Below are 27,085 nucleotides of genomic sequence, written 5' to 3' on the forward strand. Positions count from 1 at the left end.
TGATTCAATGATTGAATCAATGGAGTTGGTTGCAATGAATGAAAGTGTTAAACTCGAGAATTGAATAAACAAGAAAAGATGTAGTTTTTGAATTAACACGTGCAAGTCTGTTTCATTTAATGAATGCATGCAATTTGTATCCTTGAATGAAAGCGTGGACTGTTCGTTCATTGAATGAATAGCAAAAGCTAGATTCATTGAAATAGGACTTGCAGTGTTCCTCATCCAAAGAATGTTTGCAGTTTGATTCATTGATTGTATGAATGCAGTTAAATTTACTCCACAAATGAGTGAAGTTTGTACAATTAAATCAATCGTACATTTGATTCTTTGAATCAATGATTGAGTACGAATCAATGAATGAATGAATGCAGATTGTTTCATTGAATTAAAGCTTTAATGTCGAGGTATTGAATGAAAGAGAAAAGCTCAACTCATTGAATGAACACGTTCAGTCTGTTTCATTTAATCAGTTTGTTTCATGGACAAAATGTGTGCAGTTTGTTTGATTGAATCACTGCGTTAAGCTTGTGGCTTTGAACGAATGAGAGTACCTCAATTATCATGTGCAGTCTGTTTGATTGAATGAATGAGTGCAGTAGTATTCAGTAACTAAGTGAGTTATGCTTGTTCCATTGAAACAAGGAATATAGTTTGATTCATTGAATCAATGATTGTACTTTGACTCAATGATTCAATGAATGCAGCTTGTTTCATTAAATGAAAGTGGTGAGCTTGACACATTGAATGAATGAGAGAAGCTCTACGCATGGAATTAAGGCCGACAGTTTGGTTGAGGATTGTAGTTAGAATGACTCTTTTAATCACGACAAACAGTTCATTTCTTTGAATCAATAGGTGCAGTTTGATTCACGAATTAGATGAATTAAGTTTGATTGAATCCATTAATACTGTTTGATTCATTGACTCAATGATTGCAGTTTGATTCAATGATTGAATCAATGGAGTTGGTTGCAATGAATGAAAGTGTTAAACTCGAGAATTGAATAAACAAGAAAAGATGTAGTTTTTGAATTAACACGTGCAAGTCTGTTTCATTTAATGAATGCATGCAGTTTGTATCCTTGAATGAAAGCGTGGACTGTTCGTTCATTGAATGAATAGCAAAAGCTAGATTCATTGAAATAGGACTTGCAGTGTTCCTCATGCAATGAATGTTTGCAGTTTGATTCATTAATTGTATGAATGCTGTTAAATTTACTCCACAAATGAGTGAAGTTTGTACAATTAAATCAATCGTACATTTGATTCTTTGAATCAATGATTGAATATGAATCAATCAATGAATGAATGCAGGTTTTATATTGAATTAAAGCTTTAATGTCGAGGCATTGAATGAAAGAGAAAAGCTCTACTCATTGAATGAACACGTGCAGTCTGTTTCATTTAATCAGTTTGTTTCATGGACAAAATGTGTGCAGTTTGTTTGATTGAATCAATGCGTTAAGCTTGTGGCTTGGAACGAATGAGAGTACCTCAATTATCATGTGCAGTCTGTTTGATTGAATGAATGAGTGCAGTAGGATCAGTAACTAAGTGAGTTATGCTTGTTCCATTGAAACAAGGAATATAGTTTGATTCATTGAATCAATGATTGTACTTTGACTCAATGATTCAATGAATGCAGCTTGTTTCATTAAATGAAAAGGTGAGCTTGACACATTGAATGAATGAGAGAAGCTCTACGCATTGAAATAAGACGGGCAGTTTTGTTCATGATTGTAGTTAGAATGACTATTTTAATTAAGACATACAGTGAATTTCATAGAATGAATGGGCGCAGTTTGATTCACGAAGTAAATGAGTTAAGTTTGTTTGATTGAACCCATTTATACTGTTTGATTCATTGACTCAATGATTTCAGTTTGATTCAATGATTGAATGAATGCAGTTGGTTTCATTGGATGAAAGTGCTAATCTCGAGACATTGAATACACAAGAAAAGCTGTAATTATTGAAATAACACATGCAGTCGTTTCATTTAATGAATGCATGCAGTTTGCATGAATGAACGCGTGCAGTTTCTTTCATTGAATGAATGGCAAAGCTAGATTGATTGGAATAGGACTTGGAATGTTCCTCATCGAATGAATGTTTGCAGTTTGATTCATTAATTGCATGAATGCAGTTAAATTCACTCCACAAATGAGTGAAGATTGTACCATTAAATCAATGAATTGCATTTGATTATTGGAATCAATGATAGAAATATGAATCAATGAATGAATGCATGCAGGTTGTTTCATTGAATTAAAGCGTTAAACTCGAGGCATTGAAGAAAGAGAAAAGCTCTACTCATTGAATGAACACGTGCAGTTTATGCAGGCTAAATGTGTTTAGATGATTTGAGAGAATCAATGTGTTAAGATTGTAGCTTTCAACGAATGAGAGAACCTGTACTGATGGAATTATCATGTGCAGTCTTTTGTTTTGAATAAATGAGTGCAGTAGGATTCACTAAGTAAACATACCTCACTTATTTAGTGAAACAAGGAATAAGGTTTGGTTCAATGATTCAATGAATGCAGTTTGTTTCATTAAATGAAAATGGAGGAGTTGACACATTGCATGAATGAGAGAAGCTCTACGCATGGAATTAAGGCCGACAGTTTGGTTGATGATTGTAGTTAGAATGACTCTTTTAATCACGACAAACAGTGCATTTCTTTGAATCAATAGGTGCAGTTTGATTCACGAATTAGATGAATTAAGTTTGATTGAATCCATTAATACTGTTTGATTCATTGACTCAATGATTGCAGTTTGATTCAATGATTGAATCAATGGAGTTGGTTGCAATGAATGAAAGTGTTAAACTCGAGAATTGAATAAACAAGAAAAGATGTAGTTTTTGAATTAACACGTGCAAGTCTGTTTCATTTAATGAATGCATGCAGTTTGTATCCTTGATTGAAAGCGTGGACTGTTCGTTCATTGAATGAATAGCAAAAGCTAGATTCATTGAAATAGGACTTGCAGTGTTCCTCATGCAATGAATGTTTGCAGTTTGATTCATTAATTGTATGAATGCAGTTAAATTTACTCCACAAATGAGTGAAGTTTGTACAATTAAATCAATCGTACATTTGATTCTTTGAATCAATGATTGAATATGAATCAATCAATGAATGAATGCAGGTTTTATATTGAATTAAAGCTTTAATGTCGAGGCATTGAATGAAAGAGAAAAGCTCTACTCATTGAATGAACACGTGCAGTCTGTTTCATTTAATCAGTTTGTTTCATGGACAAAATGTGTGCAGTTTGTTTGATTGAATCAATGCGTTAAGCTTGTTGCTTGGAACGAATGAGAGTACCTCAATTATCATGTGCAGTCTGTTTGATTGAATGAATGAGTGCAGTAGGATCAGTAACTAAGTGAGTTATGCTTGTTCCATTGAAACAAGGAATATAGTTTGATTCATTGAATCAATGATTGTACTTTGACTCAATGATTCAATGAATGCAGCTTGTTTCATTAAATGAAAAGGTGAGCTTGACACATTGAATGAATGAGAGAAGCTCTACGCATTGAAATAAGACGGGCAGTTTTGTTCATGATTGTAGTTAGAATGACTATTTTAATTAAGACATACAGTGAATTTCATAGAATGAATGGGCGCAGTTTGATTCACGAAGTAAATGAGTTAAGTTTGTTTGATTGAACCCATTTATACTGTTTGATTCATTGACTCAATGATTTCAGTTTGATTCAATGATTGAATGAATGCAGTTGGTTTCATTGGATGAAAGTGCTAATCTCGAGACATTGAATACACAAGAAAAGCTGTAATTATTGAAATAACACATGCAGTCGTTTCATTTAATGAATGCATGCAGTTTGCATGAATGAACGCGTGCAGTTTCTTTCATTGAATGAATGGCAAAGCTAGATTGATTGGAATAGGACTTGCAATGTTCCTCATCGAATGAATGTTTGCAGTTTGATTCATTAATTGCATGAATGCAGTTAAATTCACTCCACAAATGAGTGAAGATTGTACCATTAAATCAATGAATTGCATTTGATTATTGGAATCAATGATAGAAATATGAATCAATGAATGAATGCATGCAGGTTGTTTCATTGAATTAAAGCGTTAAACTCGAGGCATTGAAGAAAGAGAAAAGCTCTACTCATTGAATGAACACGTGCAGTTTATGCAGGCTAAATGTGTTTAGATGATTTGATAGAATCAATGTGTTAAGATTGTGGCTTTCAACGAATGAGAGAACCTGTACTGATGGAATTATCATGTGCAGTCTTTTGTTTTGAATAAATGAGTGCAGTAGGATTCACTAAGTAAACATACCTCACTTATTTAGTGAAACAAGGAATAAGGTTTGATTCAATGATTCAATGAATGCAGTTTGTTTCATTAAATGAAAATGGAGGAGTTGACACATTGCATGAATGAGAGAAGCTCTACGCATGGAATTAAGGCCGACAGTTTGGTTGATGATTGTAGTTAGAATGACTCTTTTAATCACGACAAACAGTGCATTTCTTTGAATGAATAGGTGCAGTTTGATTCACGAATTAGATGAATTAAGTTTGATTGAATCCATTAATACTGTTTGATTCATTGACTCAATGATTGCAGTTTGATTCAAAGATTGAATCAATGGAGTTGGTTGCAATGAATGAAAGTGTTAAACTCGAGAATTGAATAAACAAGAAAAGCTGTAGTTATTGAATTAACAGGTGCAGTCTGTTTCATTTAATGAATGCATGCAATTTGTATCCTTGAATGAAAGCGTGGACTGTTCGTTCATTGAATGAATAGCAAAAGCTAGATTCATTGAAATAGGACTTGCAGTGTTCCTCATCCAAAGAATGTTTGCAGTTTGATTCATTGATTGTATGAATGCAGTTAAATTTACTCCACAAATGAGTGAACTTTGTACAATTAAATCAATCGTACATTTGATTCTTTGAATCAATGATTGAGTACGAATCAATGAATGAATGAATGCAGATTGTTTCATTGAATTAAAGCTTTAATGTCGAGGTATTGAATGAAAGAGAAAAGCTCAACTCATTGAATGAACACGTGCAGTCTGTTTCATTTAATCAGTTTGTTTCATGGACAAAATGTGTGCAGTTTGTTTGATGGAATCACTGCGTTAAGCTTGTGGCTTGGAACGAATGAGAGTACCTCAATTATCATGTGCAGTCTGTTTGATTGAATGAATGAGTGCAGTAGTATTCAGTAACTAAGTGAGTTATGCTTGTTCCATTGAAACAAGGAATATAGTTTGATTCATTGAATCAATGATTGTACTTTGACTCAATGATTCAATGAATGCAGCTTGTTTCATTAAATGAAAGTGGTGAGCTTGACACATTGAATGAATGAGAGAAGCTCTACGCATGGAATTAAGGCGGACAGTTTGGTTGATGATTGTAGTTAGAATGACTCTTTTAATCACGACAAACAGTGCATTTCTTTGAATGAATAGGTGCAGTTTGATTCACGAATTAGATGAATTAAGTTTGATTGAATCCATTAATACTGTTTGATTCATTGACTCAATGATTGCAGTTTGATTCAATGATTGAATCAATGGAGTTGGTTGCAATGAATGAAAGTGTTAAACTCGAGAATTGAATAAACAAGAAAAGATGTAGTTTTTGAATTAACACGTGCAAGTCTGTTTCATTTAATGAATGCATGCAATTTGTATCCTTGAATGAAAGCGTGGACTGTTCGTTCATTGAATGAATAGCAAAAGCTAGATTCATTGAAATAGGACTTGCAGTGTTCCTCATCCAAAGAATGTTTGCAGTTTGATTCATTGATTGCATGAATGCAGTTAAATTTACTCCACAAATGAGTGAAGTTTGTACAATTAAATCAATCGTACATTTGATTCTTTGAATCAATGATTGAGTACGAATCAATGAATGAATGAATGCAGATTGTTTCATTGAATTAAAGCTTTAATGTCGAGGTATTGAATGAAAGAGAAAAGCTCAACTCATTGAATGAACACGTTCAGTCTGTTTCATTTAATCAGTTTGTTTCATGGACAAAATGTGTGCAGTTTGTTTGATGGAATCACTGCGTTAAGCTTGTGGCTTTGAACGAATGAGAGTACCTCAATTATCATGTGCAGTCTGTTTGATTGAATGAATGAGTGCAGTAGTATTCAGTAACTAAGTGAGTTATGCTTGTTCCATTGAAACAAGGAATATAGTTTGATTCATTGAATCAATGATTGTACTTTGACTCAATGATTCAATGAATGCAGCTTGTTTCATTAAATGAAAGTGGTGAGCTTGACACATTGAATGAATGAGAGAAGCTCTACGCATGGAATTAAGGCGGACAGTTTGGTTGATGATTGTAGTTAGAATGACTCTTTTAATCACGACAAACAGTTCATTTCTTTGAATCAATAGGTGCAGTTTGATTCACGAATTAGATGAATTAAGTTTGATTGAATCCATTAATACTGTTTGATTCATTGACTCAATGATTGCAGTTTGATTCAATGATTGAATCAATGGAGTTGGTTGCAATGAATGAAAGTGTTAAACTCGAGAATTGAATAAACAAGAAAAGATGTAGTTTTTGAATTAACACGTGCAAGTCTGTTTCATTTAATGAATGCATGCAGTTTGTATCCTTGAATGAAAGCGTGGACTGTTCGTTCATTGAATGAATAGCAAAAGCTAGATTCATTGAAATAGGACTTGCAGTGTTCCTCATGCAATGAATGTTTGCAGTTTGATTCATTGATTGTATGAATGCAGTTGGTTTCATTGGATGAAAGTGCTAATCTCGAGACATTGAATACACAAGAAAAGCTGTAATTATTGAAATAACACATGCAGTCGTTTCATTTAATGAATGCATGCAGTTTGCATGAATGAACGCGTGCAGTTTCTTTCATTGAATGAATGGCAAAGCTAGATTGATTGGAATAGGACTTGCAATGTTCCTCATCGAATGAATGTTTGCAGTTTGATTCATTAATTGCATGAATGCAGTTAAATTCACTCCACAAATGAGTGAAGATTGTACCATTAAATCAATGAATTGCATTTGATTATTGGAATCAATGATAGAAATATGAATCAATGAATGAATGCATGCAGGTTGTTTCATTGAATTAAAGCGTTAAACTCGAGGCATTGAAGAAAGAGAAAAGCTCTACTCATTGAATGAACACGTGCAGTTTATGCAGGCTAAATGTGTTTAGATGATTTGATAGAATCAATGTGTTAAGATTGTGGCTTTCAACGAATGAGAGAACCTGTACTGATGGAATTATCATGTGCAGTCTTTTGTTTTGAACAAATGAGTGCAGTAGGATTCACTAAGTAAACATACCTCACTTATTTAGTGAAACAAGGAATAAGGTTTGATTCAATGATTCAATGAATGCAGTTTGTTTCATTAAATGAAAATGGAGGAGTTGACACATTGCATGAATGAGAGAAGCTCTACGCATGGAATTAAGGCGGACAGTTTGGTTGATGATTGTAGTTAGAATGACTCTTTTAATCACGACAAACAGTGCATTTCTTTGAATCAATAGGTGCAGTTTGATTCACGAAGTAGATGAATTAAGTTTGATTGAATCCATTAATACTGTTTGATTCATTGACTCAATGATTGCAGTTTGATTCAATGATTGAATCAATGGAGTTGGTTGCAATGAATGAAAGTGTTAAACTCGAGAATTGAATAAACAAGAAAAGATGTAGTTTTTGAATTAACACGTGCAAGTCTGTTTCATTTAATGAATGCATGCAGTTTGTATCCTTGAATGAAAGCGTGGACTGTTCGTTCATTGAATGAATAGCAAAAGCTAGATTCATTGAAATAGGACTTGCAGTGTTCCTCATGCAATGAATGTTTGCAGTTTGATTCATTAATTGTATGAATGCAGTTAAATTTACTCCACAAATGAGTGAAGTTTGTACAATTAAATCAATCGTACATTTGATTCTTTGAATCAATGATTGAATATGAATCAATCAATGAATGAATGCAGGTTTTATATTGAATTAAAGCTTTAATGTCGAGGCATTGAATGAAAGAGAAAAGCTCTACTCATTGAATGAACACGTGCAGTCTGTTTCATTTAATCAGTTTGTTTCATGGACAAAATGTGTGCAGTTTGTTTGATTGAATCAATGCGTTAAGCTTGTTGCTTGGAACGAATGAGAGTACCTCAATTATCATGTGCAGTCTGTTTGATTGAATGAATGAGTGCAGTAGGATCAGTAACTAAGTGAGTTATGCTTGTTCCATTGAAACAAGGAATATAGTTTGATTCATTGAATCAATGATTGTACTTTGACTCAATGATTCAATGAATGCAGCTTGTTTCATTAAATGAAAAGGTGAGCTTGACACATTGAATGAATGAGAGAAGCTCTACGCATTGAAATAAGACGGGCAGTTTTGTTCATGATTGTAGTTAGAATGACTATTTTAATTAAGACATACAGTGAATTTCATAGAATGAATGGGCGCAGTTTGATTCACGAAGTAAATGAGTTAAGTTTGTTTGATTGAACCCATTTATACTGTTTGATTCATTGACTCAATGATTTCAGTTTGATTCAATGATTGAATGAATGCAGTTGGTTTCATTGGATGAAAGTGCTAATCTCGAGACATTGAATACACAAGAAAAGCTGTAATTATTGAAATAACACATGCAGTCGTTTCATTTAATGAATGCATGCAGTTTGCATGAATGAACGCGTGCAGTTTCTTTCATTGAATGAATGGCAAAGCTAGATTGATTGGAATAGGACTTGCAATGTTCCTCATCGAATGAATGTTTGCAGTTTGATTCATTCATTGCATGAATGCAGTTAAATTCACTCCACAAATGAGTGAAGATTGTACCATTAAATCAATGAATTGCATTTGATTATTGGAATCAATGATAGAAATATGAATCAATGAATGAATGCATGCAGGTTGTTTCATTGAATTAAAGCGTTAAACTCGAGGCATTGAAGAAAGAGAAAAGCTCTACTCATTGAATGAACACGTGCAGTTTATGCAGGCTAAATGTGTTTAGATGATTTGATAGAATCAATGTGTTAAGATTGTGGCTTTCAACGAATGAGAGAACCTGTACTGATGGAATTATCATGTGCAGTCTTTTGTTTTGAACAAATGAGTGCAGTAGGATTCACTAAGTAAACATACCTCACTTATTTAGTGAAACAAGGAATAAGGTTTGATTCAATGATTCAATGAATGCAGTTTGTTTCATTAAATGAAAATGGAGGAGTTGACACATTGCATGAATGAGAGAAGCTCTACGCATGGAATTAAGGCCGACAGTTTGGTTGATGATTGTAGTTAGAATGACTCTTTTAATCACGACAAACAGTGCATTTCTTTGAATGAATAGGTGCAGTTTGATTCACGAATTAGATGAATTAAGTTTGATTGAATCCATTAATACTGTTTGATTCATTGACTCAATGATTGCAGTTTGATTCAAAGATTGAATCAATGGAGTTGGTTGCAATGAATGAAAGTGTTAAACTCGAGAATTGAATAAACAAGAAAAGCTGTAGTTATTGAATTAACAGGTGCAGTCTGTTTCATTTAATGAATGCATGCAATTTGTATCCTTGAATGAAAGCGTGGACTGTTCGTTCATTGAATGAATAGCAAAAGCTAGATTCATTGAAATAGGACTTGCAGTGTTCCTCATCCAAAGAATGTTTGCAGTTTGATTCATTGATTGTATGAATGCAGTTAAATTTACTCCACAAATGAGTGAACTTTGTACAATTAAATCAATCGTACATTTGATTCTTTGAATCAATGATTGAGTACGAATCAATGAATGAATGAATGCAGATTGTTTCATTGAATTAAAGCTTTAATGTCGAGGTATTGAATGAAAGAGAAAAGCTCAACTCATTGAATGAACACGTGCAGTCTGTTTCATTTAATCAGTTTGTTTCATGGACAAAATGTGTGCAGTTTGTTTGATGGAATCACTGCGTTAAGCTTGTGGCTTGGAACGAATGAGAGTACCTCAATTATCATGTGCAGTCTGTTTGATTGAATGAATGAGTGCAGTAGTATTCAGTAACTAAGTGAGTTATGCTTGTTCCATTGAAACAAGGAATATAGTTTGATTCATTGAATCAATGATTGTACTTTGACTCAATGATTCAATGAATGCAGCTTGTTTCATTAAATGAAAGTGGTGAGCTTGACACATTGAATGAATGAGAGAAGCTCTACGCATGGAATTAAGGCGGACAGTTTGGTTGATGATTGTAGTTAGAATGACTCTTTTAATCACGACAAACAGTTCATTTCTTTGAATCAATAGGTGCAGTTTGATTCACGAATTAGATGAATTAAGTTTGATTGAATCCATTAATACTGTTTGATTCATTGACTCAATGATTGCAGTTTGATTCAATGATTGAATCAATGGAGTTGGTTGCAATGAATGAAAGTGTTAAACTCGAGAATTGAATAAACAAGAAAAGCTGTAGTTATTGAATTAACAGGTGCAGTCTGTTTCATTTAATGAATGCATGCAATTTGTATCCTTGAATGAAAGCGTGGACTGTTCGTTCATTGAATGAATAGCAAAAGCTAGATTCATTGAAATAGGACTTGCAGTGTTCCTCATCCAAAGAATGTTTGCAGTTTGATTCATTGATTGTATGAATGCAGTTAAATTTACTCCACAAATGAGTGAACTTTGTACAATTAAATCAATCGTACATTTGATTCTTTGAATCAATGATTGAGTACGAATCAATGAATGAATGAATGCAGATTGTTTCATTGAATTAAAGCTTTAATGTCGAGGTATTGAATGAAAGAGAAAAGCTCAACTCATTGAATGAACACGTGCAGTCTGTTTCATTTAATCAGTTTGTTTCATGGACAAAATGTGTGCAGTTTGTTTGATGGAATCACTGCGTTAAGCTTGTGGCTTGGAACGAATGAGAGTACCTCAATTATCATGTGCAGTCTGTTTGATTGAATGAATGAGTGCAGTAGTATTCAGTAACTAAGTGAGTTATGCTTGTTCCATTGAAACAAGGAATATAGTTTGATTCATTGAATCAATGATTGTACTTTGACTCAATGATTCAATGAATGCAGCTTGTTTCATTAAATGAAAGTGGTGAGCTTGACACATTGAATGAATGAGAGAAGCTCTACGCATGGAATTAAGGCGGACAGTTTGGTTGATGATTGTAGTTAGAATGACTCTTTTAATCACGACAAACAGTGCATTTCTTTGAATCAATAGGTGCAGTTTGATTCACGAATTAGATGAATTAAGTTTGATTGAATCCATTAATACTGTTTGATTCATTGACTCAATGATTGCAGTTTGATTCAATGATTGAATCAATGGAGTTGGTTGCAATGAATGAAAGTGTTAAACTCGAGAATTGAATAAACAAGAAAAGATGTAGTTTTTGAATTAACACGTGCAAGTCAGTTTCATTTAATGAATGCATGCAATTTGTATCCTTGAATGAAAGCGTGGACTGTTCGTTCATTGAATGAATAGCAAAAGCTAGATTCATTGAAATAGGACTTGCAGTGTTCCTCATCCAAAGAATGTTTGCAGTTTGATTCATTGATTGTATGAATGCAGTTAAATTTACTCCACAAATGAGTGAAGTTTGTACAATTAAATCAATCGTACATTTGATTCTTTGAATCAATGATTGAGTACGAATCAATGAATGAATGAATGCAGATTGTTTCATTGAATTAAAGCTTTAATGTCGAGGTATTGAATGAAAGAGAAAAGCTCAACTCATTGAATGAACACGTTCAGTCTGTTTCATTTAATCAGTTTGTTTCATGGACAAAATGTGTGCAGTTTGTTTGATGGAATCACTGCGTTAAGCTTGTGGCTTTGAACGAATGAGAGTACCTCAATTATCATGTGCAGTCTGTTTGATTGAATGAATGAGTGCAGTAGTATTCAGTAACTAAGTGAGTTATGCTTGTTCCATTGAAACAAGGAATATAGTTTGATTCATTGAATCAATGATTGTACTTTGACTCAATGATTCAATGAATGCAGCTTGTTTCATTAAATGAAAGTGGTGAGCTTGACACATTGAATGAATGAGAGAAGCTCTACGCATGGAATTAAGGCGGACAGTTTGGTTGATGATTGTAGTTAGAATGACTCTTTTAATCACGACAAACAGTTCATTTCTTTGAATCAATAGGTGCAGTTTGATTCACGAATTAGATGAATTAAGTTTGATTGAATCCATTAATACTGTTTGATTCATTGACTCAATGATTGCAGTTTGATTCAATGATTGAATCAATGGAGTTGGTTGCAATGAATGAAAGTGTTAAACTCGAGAATTGAATAAACAAGAAAAGATGTAGTTTTTGAATTAACACGTGCAAGTCTGTTTCATTTAATGAATGCATGCAGTTTGTATCCTTGAATGAAAGCGTGGACTGTTCGTTCATTGAATGAATAGCAAAAGCTAGATTCATTGAAATAGGACTTGCAGTGTTCCTCATGCAATGAATGTTTGCAGTTTGATTCATTAATTGTATGAATGCTGTTAAATTTACTCCACAAATGAGTGAAGTTTGTACAATTAAATCAATCGTACATTTGATTCTTTGAATCAATGATTGAATATGAATCAATCAATGAATGAATGCAGGTTTTATATTGAATTAAAGCTTTAATGTCGAGGCATTGAATGAAAGAGAAAAGCTCTACTCATTGAATGAACACGTGCAGTCTGTTTCATTTAATCAGTTTGTTTCATGGACAAAATGTGTGCAGTTTGTTTGATTGAATCAATGCGTTAAGCTTGTGGCTTGGAACGAATGAGAGTACCTCAATTATCATGTGCAGTCTGTTTGATTGAATGAATGAGTGCAGTAGGATCAGTAACTAAGTGAGTTATGCTTGTTCCATTGAAACAAGGAATATAGTTTGATTCATTGAATCAATGATTGTACTTTGACTCAATGATTCAATGAATGCAGCTTGTTTCATTAAATGAAAAGGTGAGCTTGACACATTGAATGAATGAGAGAAGCTCTACGCATTGAAATAAGACGGGCAGTTTTGTTCATGATTGTAGTTAGAATGACTATTTTAATTAAGACATACAGTGAATTTCATAGAATGAATGGGCGCAGTTTGATTCACGAAGTAAATGAGTTAAGTTTGTTTGATTGAACCCATTTATACTGTTTGATTCATTGACTCAATGATTTCAGTTTGATTCAATGATTGAATGAATGCAGTTGGTTTCATTGGATGAAAGTGCTAATCTCGAGACATTGAATACACAAGAAAAGCTGTAATTATTGAAATAACACATGCAGTCGTTTCATTTAATGAATGCATGCAGTTTGCATGAATGAACGCGTGCAGTTTCTTTCATTGAATGAATGGCAAAGCTAGATTGATTGGAATAGGACTTGGAATGTTCCTCATCGAATGAATGTTTGCAGTTTGATTCATTAATTGCATGAATGCAGTTAAATTCACTCCACAAATGAGTGAAGATTGTACCATTAAATCAATGAATTGCATTTGATTATTGGAATCAATGATAGAAATATGAATCAATGAATGAATGCATGCAGGTTGTTTCATTGAATTAAAGCGTTAAACTCGAGGCATTGAAGAAAGAGAAAAGCTCTACTCATTGAATGAACACGTGCAGTTTATGCAGGCTAAATGTGTTTAGATGATTTGATAGAATCAATGTGTTAAGATTGTGGCTTTCAACGAATGAGAGAACCTGTACTGATGGAATTATCATGTGCAGTCTTTTGTTTTGAACAAATGAGTGCAGTAGGATTCACTAAGTAAACATACCTCACTTATTTAGTGAAACAAGGAATAAGGTTTGATTCAATGATTCAATGAATGCAGTTTGTTTCATTAAATGAAAATGGAGGAGTTGACACATTGCATGAATGAGAGAAGCTCTACGCATGGAATTAAGGCCGACAGTTTGGTTGATGATTGTAGTTAGAATGACTCTTTTAATCACGACAAACAGTGCATTTCTTTGAATGAATAGGTGCAGTTTGATTCACGAATTAGATGAATTAAGTTTGATTGAATCCATTAATACTGTTTGATTCATTGACTCAATGATTGCAGTTTGATTCAAAGATTGAATCAATGGAGTTGGTTGCAATGAATGAAAGTGTTAAACTCGAGAATTGAATAAACAAGAAAAGCTGTAGTTATTGAATTAACAGGTGCAGTCTGTTTCATTTAATGAATGCATGCAATTTGTATCCTTGAATGAAAGCGTGGACTGTTCGTTCATTGAATGAATAGCAAAAGCTAGATTCATTGAAATAGGACTTGCAGTGTTCCTCATCCAAAGAATGTTTGCAGTTTGATTCATTGATTGTATGAATGCAGTTAAATTTACTCCACAAATGAGTGAACTTTGTACAATTAAATCAATCGTACATTTGATTCTTTGAATCAATGATTGAGTACGAATCAATGAATGAATGAATGCAGATTGTTTCATTGAATTAAAGCTTTAATGTCGAGGTATTGAATGAAAGAGAAAAGCTCAACTCATTGAATGAACACGTGCAGTCTGTTTCATTTAATCAGTTTGTTTCATGGACAAAATGTGTGCAGTTTGTTTGATGGAATCACTGCGTTAAGCTTGTGGCTTGGAACGAATGAGAGTACCTCAATTATCATGTGCAGTCTGTTTGATTGAATGAATGAGTGCAGTAGTATTCAGTAACTAAGTGAGTTATGCTTGTTCCATTGAAACAAGGAATATAGTTTGATTCATTGAATCAATGATTGTACTTTGACTCAATGATTCAATGAATGCAGCTTGTTTCATTAAATGAAAGTGGTGAGCTTGACACATTGAATGAATGAGAGAAGCTCTACGCATGGAATTAAGGCGGACAGTTTGGTTGATGATTGTAGTTAGAATGACTCTTTTAATCACGACAAACAGTGCATTTCTTTGAATCAATAGGTGCAGTTTGATTCACGAATTAGATGAATTAAGTTTGATTGAATCCATTAATACTGTTTGATTCATTGACTCAATGATTGCAGTTTGATTCAATGATTGAATCAATGGAGTTGGTTGCAATGAATGAAAGTGTTAAACTCGAGAATTGAATAAACAAGAAAAGATGTAGTTTTTGAATTAACACGTGCAAGTCAGTTTCATTTAATGAATGCATGCAATTTGTATCCTTGAATGAAAGCGTGGACTGTTCGTTCATTGAATGAATAGCAAAAGCTAGATTCATTGAAATAGGACTTGCAGTGTTCCTCATCCAAAGAATGTTTGCAGTTTGATTCATTGATTGTATGAATGCAGTTAAATTTACTCCACAAATGAGTGAAGTTTGTACAATTAAATCAATCGTACATTTGATTCTTTGAATCAATGATTGAGTACGAATCAATGAATGAATGAATGCAGATTGTTTCATTGAATTAAAGCTTTAATGTCGAGGTATTGAATGAAAGAGAAAAGCTCAACTCATTGAATGAACACGTTCAGTCTGTTTCATTTAATCAGTTTGTTTCATGGACAAAATGTGTGCAGTTTGTTTGATGGAATCACTGCGTTAAGCTTGTGGCTTTGAACGAATGAGAGTACCTCAATTATCATGTGCAGTCTGTTTGATTGAATGAATGAGTGCAGTAGTATTCAGTAACTAAGTGAGTTATGCTTGTTCCATTGAAACAAGGAATATAGTTTGATTCATTGAATCAATGATTGTACTTTGACTCAATGATTCAATGAATGCAGCTTGTTTCATTAAATGAAAGTGGTGAGCTTGACACATTGAATGAATGAGAGAAGCTCTACGCATGGAATTAAGGCGGACAGTTTGGTTGATGATTGTAGTTAGAATGACTCTTTTAATCACGACAAACAGTTCATTTCTTTGAATCAATAGGTGCAGTTTGATTCACGAATTAGATGAATTAAGTTTGATTGAATCCATTAATACTGTTTGATTCATTGACTCAATGATTGCAGTTTGATTCAATGATTGAATCAATGGAGTTGGTTGCAATGAATGAAAGTGTTAAACTCGAGAATTGAATAAACAAGAAAAGATGTAGTTTTTGAATTAACACGTGCAAGTCTGTTTCATTTAATGAATGCATGCAGTTTGTATCCTTGAATGAAAGCGTGGACTGTTCGTTCATTGAATGAATAGCAAAAGCTAGATTCATTGAAATAGGACTTGCAGTGTTCCTCATGCAATGAATGTTTGCAGTTTGATTCATTAATTGTATGAATGCTGTTAAATTTACTCCACAAATGAGTGAAGTTTGTACAATTAAATCAATCGTACATTTGATTCTTTGAATCAATGATTGAATATGAATCAATCAATGAATGAATGCAGGTTTTATATTGAATTAAAGCTTTAATGTCGAGGCATTGAATGAAAGAGAAAAGCTCTACTCATTGAATGAACACGTGCAGTCTGTTTCATTTAATCAGTTTGTTTCATGGACAAAATGTGTGCAGTTTGTTTGATTGAATCAATGCGTTAAGCTTGTGGCTTGGAACGAATGAGAGTACCTCAATTATCATGTGCAGTCTGTTTGATTGAATGAATGAGTGCAGTAGGATCAGTAACTAAGTGAGTTATGCTTGTTCCATTGAAACAAGGAATATAGTTTGATTCATTGAATCAATGATTGTACTTTGACTCAATGATTCAATGAATGCAGCTTGTTTCATTAAATGAAAAGGTGAGCTTGACACATTGAATGAATGAGAGAAGCTCTACGCATTGAAATAAGACGGGCAGTTTTGTTCATGATTGTAGTTAGAATGACTATTTTAATTAAGACATACAGTGAATTTCATAGAATGAATGGGCGCAGTTTGATTCACGAAGTAAATGAGTTAAGTTTGTTTGATTGAACCCATTTATACTGTTTGATTCATTGACTCAATGATTTCAGTTTGATTCAATGATTGAATGAATGCAGTTGGTTTCATTGGATGAAAGTGCTAATCTCGAGACATTGAATACACAAGAAAAGCTGTAATTATTGAAATAACACATGCAGTCGTTTCATTTAATGAATGCATGCAGTTTGCATGAATGAACGCGTGCAGTTTCTTTCATTGAATGAATGGCAAAGCTAGATTGATTGGAATAGGACTTGGAATGTTCCTCATCGAATGAATGTTTGCAGTTTGATTCATTAATTGCATGAATGCAGTTAAATTCACTCCACAAATGAGTGAAGATTGTACCATTAAATCAATGAATTGCATTTGATTATTGGAATCAATGATAGAAATATGAATCAATGAATGAATGCATGCAGGTTGTTTCATTGAATTAAAGCGTTAAACTCGAGGCATTGAAGAAAGAGAAAAGCTCTACTCATTGAATGAACACGTGCAGTTTATGCAGGCTAAATGTGTTTAGATGATTTGAGAGAATCAATGTGTTAAGATTGTAGCTTTCAACGAATGAGAGAACCTGTACTGATGGAATTATCATGTGCAGTCTTTTGTTTTGAATAAATGAGTGCAGTAGGATTCACTAAGTAAACATACCTCACTTATTTAGTGAAACAAGGAATAAGGTTTGGTTCAATGATTCAATGAATGCAGTTTGTTTCATTAAATGAAAATGGAGGAGTTGACACATTGCATGAATGAGAGAAGCTCTACGCATGGAATTAAGGCCGACAGTTTGGTTGATGATTGTAGTTAGAATGACTCTTTTAATCACGACAAACAGTGCATTTCTTTGAATCAATAGGTGCAGTTTGATTCACGAATTAGATGAATTAAGTTTGATTGAATCCATTAATACTGTTTGATTCATTGACTCAATGATTGCAGTTTGATTCAATGATTGAATCAATGGAGTTGGTTGCAATGAATGAAAGTGTTAAACTCGAGAATTGAATAAACAAGAAAAGATGTAGTTTTTGAATTAACACGTGCAAGTCTGTTTCATTTAATGAATGCATGCAGTTTGTATCCTTGATTGAAAGCGTGGACTGTTCGTTCATTGAATGAATAGCAAAAGCTAGATTCATTGAAATAGGACTTGCAGTGTTCCTCATGCAATGAATGTTTGCAGTTTGATTCATTAATTGTATGAATGCAGTTAAATTTACTCCACAAATGAGTGAAGTTTGTACAATTAAATCAATCGTACATTTGATTCTTTGAATCAATGATTGAATATGAATCAATCAATGAATGAATGCAGGTTTTATATTGAATTAAAGCTTTAATGTCGAGGCATTGAATGAAAGAGAAAAGCTCTACTCATTGAATGAACACGTGCAGTCTGTTTCATTTAATCAGTTTGTTTCATGGACAAAATGTGTGCAGTTTGTTTGATTGAATCAATGCGTTAAGCTTGTTGCTTGGAACGAATGAGAGTACCTCAATTATCATGTGCAGTCTGTTTGATTGAATGAATGAGTGCAGTAGGATCAGTAACTAAGTGAGTTATGCTTGTTCCATTGAAACAAGGAATATAGTTTGATTCATTGAATCAATGATTGTACTTTGACTCAATGATTCAATGAATGCAGCTTGTTTCATTAAATGAAAAGGTGAGCTTGACACATTGAATGAATGAGAGAAGCTCTACGCATTGAAATAAGACGGGCAGTTTTGTTCATGATTGTAGTTAGAATGACTATTTTAATCACGACAAACAGTGCATTTCATAGAATGAATGGGCGCAGTTTGATTCACGAAGTAAATGAGTTAAGTTTGTTTGATTGAACCCATTTATACTGTTTGATTCATTGACTCAATGATTTCAGTTTGATTCAATGATTGAATGAATGCAGTTGGTTTCATTGGATGAAAGTGCTAATCTCGAGACATTGAATACACAAGAAAAGCTGTAATTATTGAAATAACACATGCAGTCGTTTCATTTAATGAATGCATGCAGTTTGCATGAATGAACGCGTGCAGTTTCTTTCATTGAATGAATGGCAAAGCTAGATTGATTGGAATAGGACTTGCAATGTTCCTCATCGAATGAATGTTTGCAGTTTGATTCATTAATTGCATGAATGCAGTTAAATTCACTCCACAAATGAGTGAAGATTGTACCATTAAATCAATGAATTGCATTTGATTATTGGAATCAATGATAGAAATATGAATCAATGAATGAATGCATGCAGGTTGTTTCATTGAATTAAAGCGTTAAACTCGAGGCATTGAAGAAAGAGAAAAGCTCTACTCATTGAATGAACACGTGCAGTTTATGCAGGCTAAATGTGTTTAGATGATTTGATAGAATCAATGTGTTAAGATTGTGGCTTTCAACGAATGAGAGAACCTGTACTGATGGAATTATCATTTGCAGTCTTTTGTTTTGAATAAATGAGTGCAGTAGGATTCACTAAGTAAACATACCTCACTTATTTAGTGAAACAAGGAATAAGGTTTGATTCAATGATTCAATGAATGCAGTTTGTTTCATTAAATGAAAATGGAGGAGTTGACACATTGCATGAATGAGAGAAGCTCTACGCATGGAATTAAGGCCGACAGTTTGGTTGATGATTGTAGTTAGAATGACTCTTTTAATCACGACAAACAGTGCATTTCTTTGAATGAATAGGTGCAGTTTGATTCACGAATTAGATGAATTAAGTTTGATTGAATCCATTAATACTGTTTGATTCATTGACTCAATGATTGCAGTTTGATTCAAAGATTGAATCAATGGAGTTGGTTGCAATGAATGAAAGTGTTAAACTCGAGAATTGAATAAACAAGAAAAGCTGTAGTTATTGAATTAACAGGTGCAGTCTGTTTCATTTAATGAATGCATGCAATTTGTATCCTTGAATGAAAGCGTGGACTGTTCGTTCATTGAATGAATAGCAAAAGCTAGATTCATTGAAATAGGACTTGCAGTGTTCCTCATCCAAAGAATGTTTGCAGTTTGATTCATTGATTGTATGAATGCAGTTAAATTTACTCCACAAATGAGTGAACTTTGTACAATTAAATCAATCGTACATTTGATTCTTTGAATCAATGATTGAGTACGAATCAATGAATGAATGAATGCAGATTGTTTCATTGAATTAAAGCTTTAATGTCGAGGTATTGAATGAAAGAGAAAAGCTCAACTCATTGAATGAACACGTGCAGTCTGTTTCATTTAATCAGTTTGTTTCATGGACAAAATGTGTGCAGTTTGTTTGATGGAATCACTGCGTTAAGCTTGTGGCTTGGAACGAATGAGAGTACCTCAATTATCATGTGCAGTCTGTTTGATTGAATGAATGAGTGCAGTAGTATTCAGTAACTAAGTGAGTTATGCTTGTTCCATTGAAACAAGGAATATAGTTTGATTCATTGAATCAATGATTGTACTTTGACTCAATGATTCAATGAATGCAGCTTGTTTCATTAAATGAAAGTGGTGAGCTTGACACATTGAATGAATGAGAGAAGCTCTACGCATGGAATTAAGGCGGACAGTTTGGTTGATGATTGTAGTTAGAATGACTCTTTTAATCACGACAAACAGTTCATTTCTTTGAATCAATAGGTGCAGTTTGATTCACGAATTAGATGAATTAAGTTTGATTGAATCCATTAATACTGTTTGATTCATTGACTCAATGATTGCAGTTTGATTCAATGATTGAATCAATGGAGTTGGTTGCAATGAATGAAAGTGTTAAACTCGAGAATTGAATAAACAAGAAAAGATGTAGTTTTTGAATTAACACGTGCAAGTCTGTTTCATTTAATGAATGCATGCAGTTTGTATCCTTGAATGAAAGCGTGGACTGTTCGTTCATTGAATGAATAGCAAAAGCTAGATTCATTGAAATAGGACTTGCAGTGTTCCTCATGCAATGAATGTTTGCAGTTTGATTCATTGATTGTATGAATGCAGTTGGTTTCATTGGATGAAAGTGCTAATCTCGAGACATTGAATACACAAGAAAAGCTGTAATTATTGAAATAACACATGCAGTCGTTTCATTTAATGAATGCATGCAGTTTGCATGAATGAACGCGTGCAGTTTCTTTCATTGAATGAATGGCAAAGCTAGATTGATTGGAATAGGACTTGCAATGTTCCTCATCGAATGAATGTTTGCAGTTTGATTCATTAATTGCATGAATGCAGTTAAATTCACTCCACAAATGAGTGAAGATTGTACCATTAAATCAATGAATTGCATTTGATTATTGGAATCAATGATAGAAATATGAATCAATGAATGAATGCATGCAGGTTGTTTCATTGAATTAAAGCGTTAAACTCGAGGCATTGAAGAAAGAGAAAAGCTCTACTCATTGAATGAACACGTGCAGTTTATGCAGGCTAAATGTGTTTAGATGATTTGATAGAATCAATGTGTTAAGATTGTGGCTTTCAACGAATGAGAGAACCTGTACTGATGGAATTATCATGTGCAGTCTTTTGTTTTGAATAAATGAGTGCAGTAGGATTCACTAAGTAAACATACCTCACTTATTTAGTGAAACAAGGAATAAGGTTTGATTCAATGATTCAATGAATGCAGTTTGTTTCATTAAATGAAAATGGAGGAGTTGACACATTGCATGAATGAGAGAAGCTCTACGCATGGAATTAAGGCCGACAGTTTGGTTGATGATTGTAGTTAGAATGACTCTTTTAATCACGACAAACAGTGCATTTCTTTGAATGAATAGGTGCAGTTTGATTCACGAATTAGATGAATTAAGTTTGATTGAATCCATTAATACTGTTTGATTCATTGACTCAATGATTGCAGTTTGATTCAAAGATTGAATCAATGGAGTTGGTTGCAATGAATGAAAGTGTTAAACTCGAGAATTGAATAAACAAGAAAAGCTGTAGTTATTGAATTAACAGGTGCAGTCTGTTTCATTTAATGAATGCATGCAATTTGTATCCTTGAATGAAAGCGTGGACTGTTCGTTCATTGAATGAATAGCAAAAGCTAGATTCATTGAAATAGGACTTGCAGTGTTCCTCATCCAAAGAATGTTTGCAGTTTGATTCATTGATTGTATGAATGCAGTTAAATTTACTCCACAAATGAGTGAACTTTGTACAATTAAATCAATCGTACATTTGATTCTTTGAATCAATGATTGAGTACGAATCAATGAATGAATGAATGCAGATTGTTTCATTGAATTAAAGCTTTAATGTCGAGGTATTGAATGAAAGAGAAAAGCTCAACTCATTGAATGAACACGTGCAGTCTGTTTCATTTAATCAGTTTGTTTCATGGACAAAATGTGTGCAGTTTGTTTGATGGAATCACTGCGTTAAGCTTGTGGCTTGGAACGAATGAGAGTACCTCAATTATCATGTGCAGTCTGTTTGATTGAATGAATGAGTGCAGTAGTATTCAGTAACTAAGTGAGTTATGCTTGTTCCATTGAAACAAGGAATATAGTTTGATTCATTGAATCAATGATTGTACTTTGACTCAATGATTCAATGAATGCAGCTTGTTTCATTAAATGAAAGTGGTGAGCTTGACACATTGAATGAATGAGAGAAGCTCTACGCATGGAATTAAGGCGGACAGTTTGGTTGATGATTGTAGTTAGAATGACTCTTTTAATCACGACAAACAGTGCATTTCTTTGAATGAATAGGTGCAGTTTGATTCACGAATTAGATGAATTAAGTTTGATTGAATCCATTAATACTGTTTGATTCATTGACTCAATGATTGCAGTTTGATTCAATGATTGAATCAATGGAGTTGGTTGCAATGAATGAAAGTGTTAAACTCGAGAATTGAATAAACAAGAAAAGATGTAGTTTTTGAATTAACACGTGCAAGTCTGTTTCATTTAATGAATGCATGCAATTTGTATCCTTGAATGAAAGCGTGGACTGTTCGTTCATTGAATGAATAGCAAAAGCTAGATTCATTGAAATAGGACTTGCAGTGTTCCTCATCCAAAGAATGTTTGCAGTTTGATTCATTGATTGTATGAATGCAGTTAAATTTACTCCACAAATGAGTGAAGTTTGTACAATTAAATCAATCGTACATTTGATTCTTTGAATCAATGATTGAGTACGAATCAATGAATGAATGAATGCAGATTGTTTCATTGAATTAAAGCTTTAATGTCGAGGTATTGAATGAAAGAGAAAAGCTCAACTCATTGAATGAACACGTTCAGTCTGTTTCATTTAATCAGTTTGTTTCATGGACAAAATGTGTGCAGTTTGTTTGATGGAATCACTGCGTTAAGCTTGTGGCTTTGAACGAATGAGAGTACCTCAATTATCATGTGCAGTCTGTTTGATTGAATGAATGAGTGCAGTAGTATTCAGTAACTAAGTGAGTTATGCTTGTTCCATTGAAACAAGGAATATAGTTTGATTCATTGAATCAATGATTGTACTTTGACTCAATGATTCAATGAATGCAGCTTGTTTCATTAAATGAAAGTGGTGAGCTTGACACATTGAATGAATGAGAGAAGCTCTACGCATGGAATTAAGGCGGACAGTTTGGTTGATGATTGTAGTTAGAATGACTCTTTTAATCACGACAAACAGTTCATTTCTTTGAATCAATAGGTGCAGTTTGATTCACGAATTAGATGAATTAAGTTTGATTGAATCCATTAATACTGTTTGATTCATTGACTCAATGATTGCAGTTTGATTCAATGATTGAATCAATGGAGTTGGTTGCAATGAATGAAAGTGTTAAACTCGAGAATTGAATAAACAAGAAAAGATGTAGTTTTTGAATTAACACGTGCAAGTCTGTTTCATTTAATGAATGCATGCAGTTTGTATCCTTGAATGAAAGCGTGGACTGTTCGTTCATTGAATGGATAGCAAAAGCTAGATTCATTGAAATAGGACTTGCAGTGTTCCTCATGCAATGAATGTTTGCAGTTTGATTCATTGATTGTATGAATGCAGTTGGTTTCATTGGATGAAAGTGCTAATCTCGAGACATTGAATACACAAGAAAAGCTGTAATTATTGAAATAACACATGCAGTCGTTTCATTTAATGAATGCATGCAGTTTGCATGAATGAACGCGTGCAGTTTCTTTCATTGAATGAATGGCAAAGCTAGATTGATTGGAATAGGACTTGCAATGTTCCTCATCGAATGAATGTTTGCAGTTTGATTCATTAATTGCATGAATGCAGTTAAATTCACTCCACAAATGAGTGAAGATTGTACCATTAAATCAATGAATTGCATTTGATTATTGGAATCAATGATAGAAATATGAATCAATGAATGAATGCATGCAGGTTGTTTCATTGAATTAAAGCGTTAAACTCGAGGCATTGAAGAAAGAGAAAAGCTCTACTCATTGAATGAACACGTGCAGTTTATGCAGGCTAAATGTGTTTAGATGATTTGATAGAATCAATGTGTTAAGATTGTGGCTTTCAACGAATGAGAGAACCTGTACTGATGGAATTATCATGTGCAGTCTTTTGTTTTGAACAAATGAGTGCAGTAGGATTCACTAAGTAAACATACCTCACTTATTTAGTGAAACAAGGAATAAGGTTTGATTCAATGATTCAATGAATGCAGTTTGTTTCATTAAATGAAAATGGAGGAGTTGACACATTGCATGAATGAGAGAAGCTCTACGCATGGAATTAAGGCGGACAGTTTGGTTGATGATTGTAGTTAGAATGACTCTTTTAATCACGACAAACAGTGCATTTCTTTGAATCAATAGGTGCAGTTTGATTCACGAAGTAGATGAATTAAGTTTGATTGAATCCATTAATACTGTTTGATTCATTGACTCAATGATTGCAGTTTGATTCAATGATTGAATCAATGGAGTTGGTTGCAATGAATGAAAGTGTTAAACTCGAGAATTGAATAAACAAGAAAAGATGTAGTTTTTGAATTAACACGTGCAAGTCTGTTTCATTTAATGAATGCATGCAGTTTGTATCCTTGAATGAAAGCGTGGACTGTTCGTTCATTGAATGAATAGCAAAAGCTAGATTCATTGAAATAGGACTTGCAGTGTTCCTCATGCAATGAATGTTTGCAGTTTGATTCATTAATTGTATGAATGCAGTTAAATTTACTCCACAAATGAGTGAAGTTTGTACAATTAAATCAATCGTACATTTGATTCTTTGAATCAATGATTGAATATGAATCAATCAATGAATGAATGCAGGTTTTATATTGAATTAAAGCTTTAATGTCGAGGCATTGAATGAAAGAGAAAAGCTCTACTCATTGAATGAACACGTGCAGTCTGTTTCATTTAATCAGTTTGTTTCATGGACAAAATGTGTGCAGTTTGTTTGATTGAATCAATGCGTTAAGCTTGTTGCTTGGAACGAATGAGAGTACCTCAATTATCATGTGCAGTCTGTTTGATTGAATGAATGAGTGCAGTAGGATCAGTAACTAAGTGAGTTATGCTTGTTCCATTGAAACAAGGAATATAGTTTGATTCATTGAATCAATGATTGTACTTTGACTCAATGATTCAATGAATGCAGCTTGTTTCATTAAATGAAAAGGTGAGCTTGACACATTGAATGAATGAGAGAAGCTCTACGCATTGAAATAAGACGGGCAGTTTTGTTCATGATTGTAGTTAGAATGACTATTTTAATTAAGACATACAGTGAATTTCATAGAATGAATGGGCGCAGTTTGATTCACGAAGTAAATGAGTTAAGTTTGTTTGATTGAACCCATTTATACTGTTTGATTCATTGACTCAATGATTTCAGTTTGATTCAATGATTGAATGAATGCAGTTGGTTTCATTGGATGAAAGTGCTAATCTCGAGACATTGAATACACAAGAAAAGCTGTAATTATTGAAATAACACATGCAGTCGTTTCATTTAATGAATGCATGCAGTTTGCATGAATGAACGCGTGCAGTTTCTTTCATTGAATGAATGGCAAAGCTAGATTGATTGGAATAGGACTTGCAATGTTCCTCATCGAATGAATGTTTGCAGTTTGATTCATTCATTGCATGAATGCAGTTAAATTCACTCCACAAATGAGTGAAGATTGTACCATTAAATCAATGAATTGCATTTGATTATTGGAATCAATGATAGAAATATGAATCAATGAATGAATGCATGCAGGTTGTTTCATTGAATTAAAGCGTTAAACTCGAGGCATTGAAGAAAGAGAAAAGCTCTACTCATTGAATGAACACGTGCAGTTTATGCAGGCTAAATGTGTTTAGATGATTTGATAGAATCAATGTGTTAAGATTGTGGCTTTCAACGAATGAGAGAACCTGTACTGATGGAATTATCATGTGCAGTCTTTTGTTTTGAACAAATGAGTGCAGTAGGATTCACTAAGTAAACATACCTCACTTATTTAGTGAAACAAGGAATAAGGTTTGATTCAATGATTCAATGAATGCAGTTTGTTTCATTAAATGAAAATGGAGGAGTTGACACATTGCATGAATGAGAGAAGCTCTACGCATGGAATTAAGGCCGACAGTTTGGTTGATGATTGTAGTTAGAATGACTCTTTTAATCACGACAAACAGTGCATTTCTTTGAATGAATAGGTGCAGTTTGATTCACGAATTAGATGAATTAAGTTTGATTGAATCCATTAATACTGTTTGATTCATTGACTCAATGATTGCAGTTTGATTCAAAGATTGAATCAATGGAGTTGGTTGCAATGAATGAAAGTGTTAAACTCGAGAATTGAATAAACAAGAAAAGCTGTAGTTATTGAATTAACAGGTGCAGTCTGTTTCATTTAATGAATGCATGCAATTTGTATCCTTGAATGAAAGCGTGGACTGTTCGTTCATTGAATGAATAGCAAAAGCTAGATTCATTGAAATAGGACTTGCAGTGTTCCTCATCCAAAGAATGTTTGCAGTTTGATTCATTGATTGTATGAATGCAGTTAAATTTACTCCACAAATGAGTGAACTTTGTACAATTAAATCAATCGTACATTTGATTCTTTGAATCAATGATTGAGTACGAATCAATGAATGAATGAATGCAGATTGTTTCATTGAATTAAAGCTTTA

The sequence above is a fragment of the Chiloscyllium punctatum genome, unplaced genomic scaffold (genome assembly GCF_047496795.1).
Source record: "Chiloscyllium punctatum isolate Juve2018m unplaced genomic scaffold, sChiPun1.3 scaffold_72, whole genome shotgun sequence".
Taxonomy (NCBI): domain Eukaryota; kingdom Metazoa; phylum Chordata; class Chondrichthyes; order Orectolobiformes; family Hemiscylliidae; genus Chiloscyllium; species Chiloscyllium punctatum.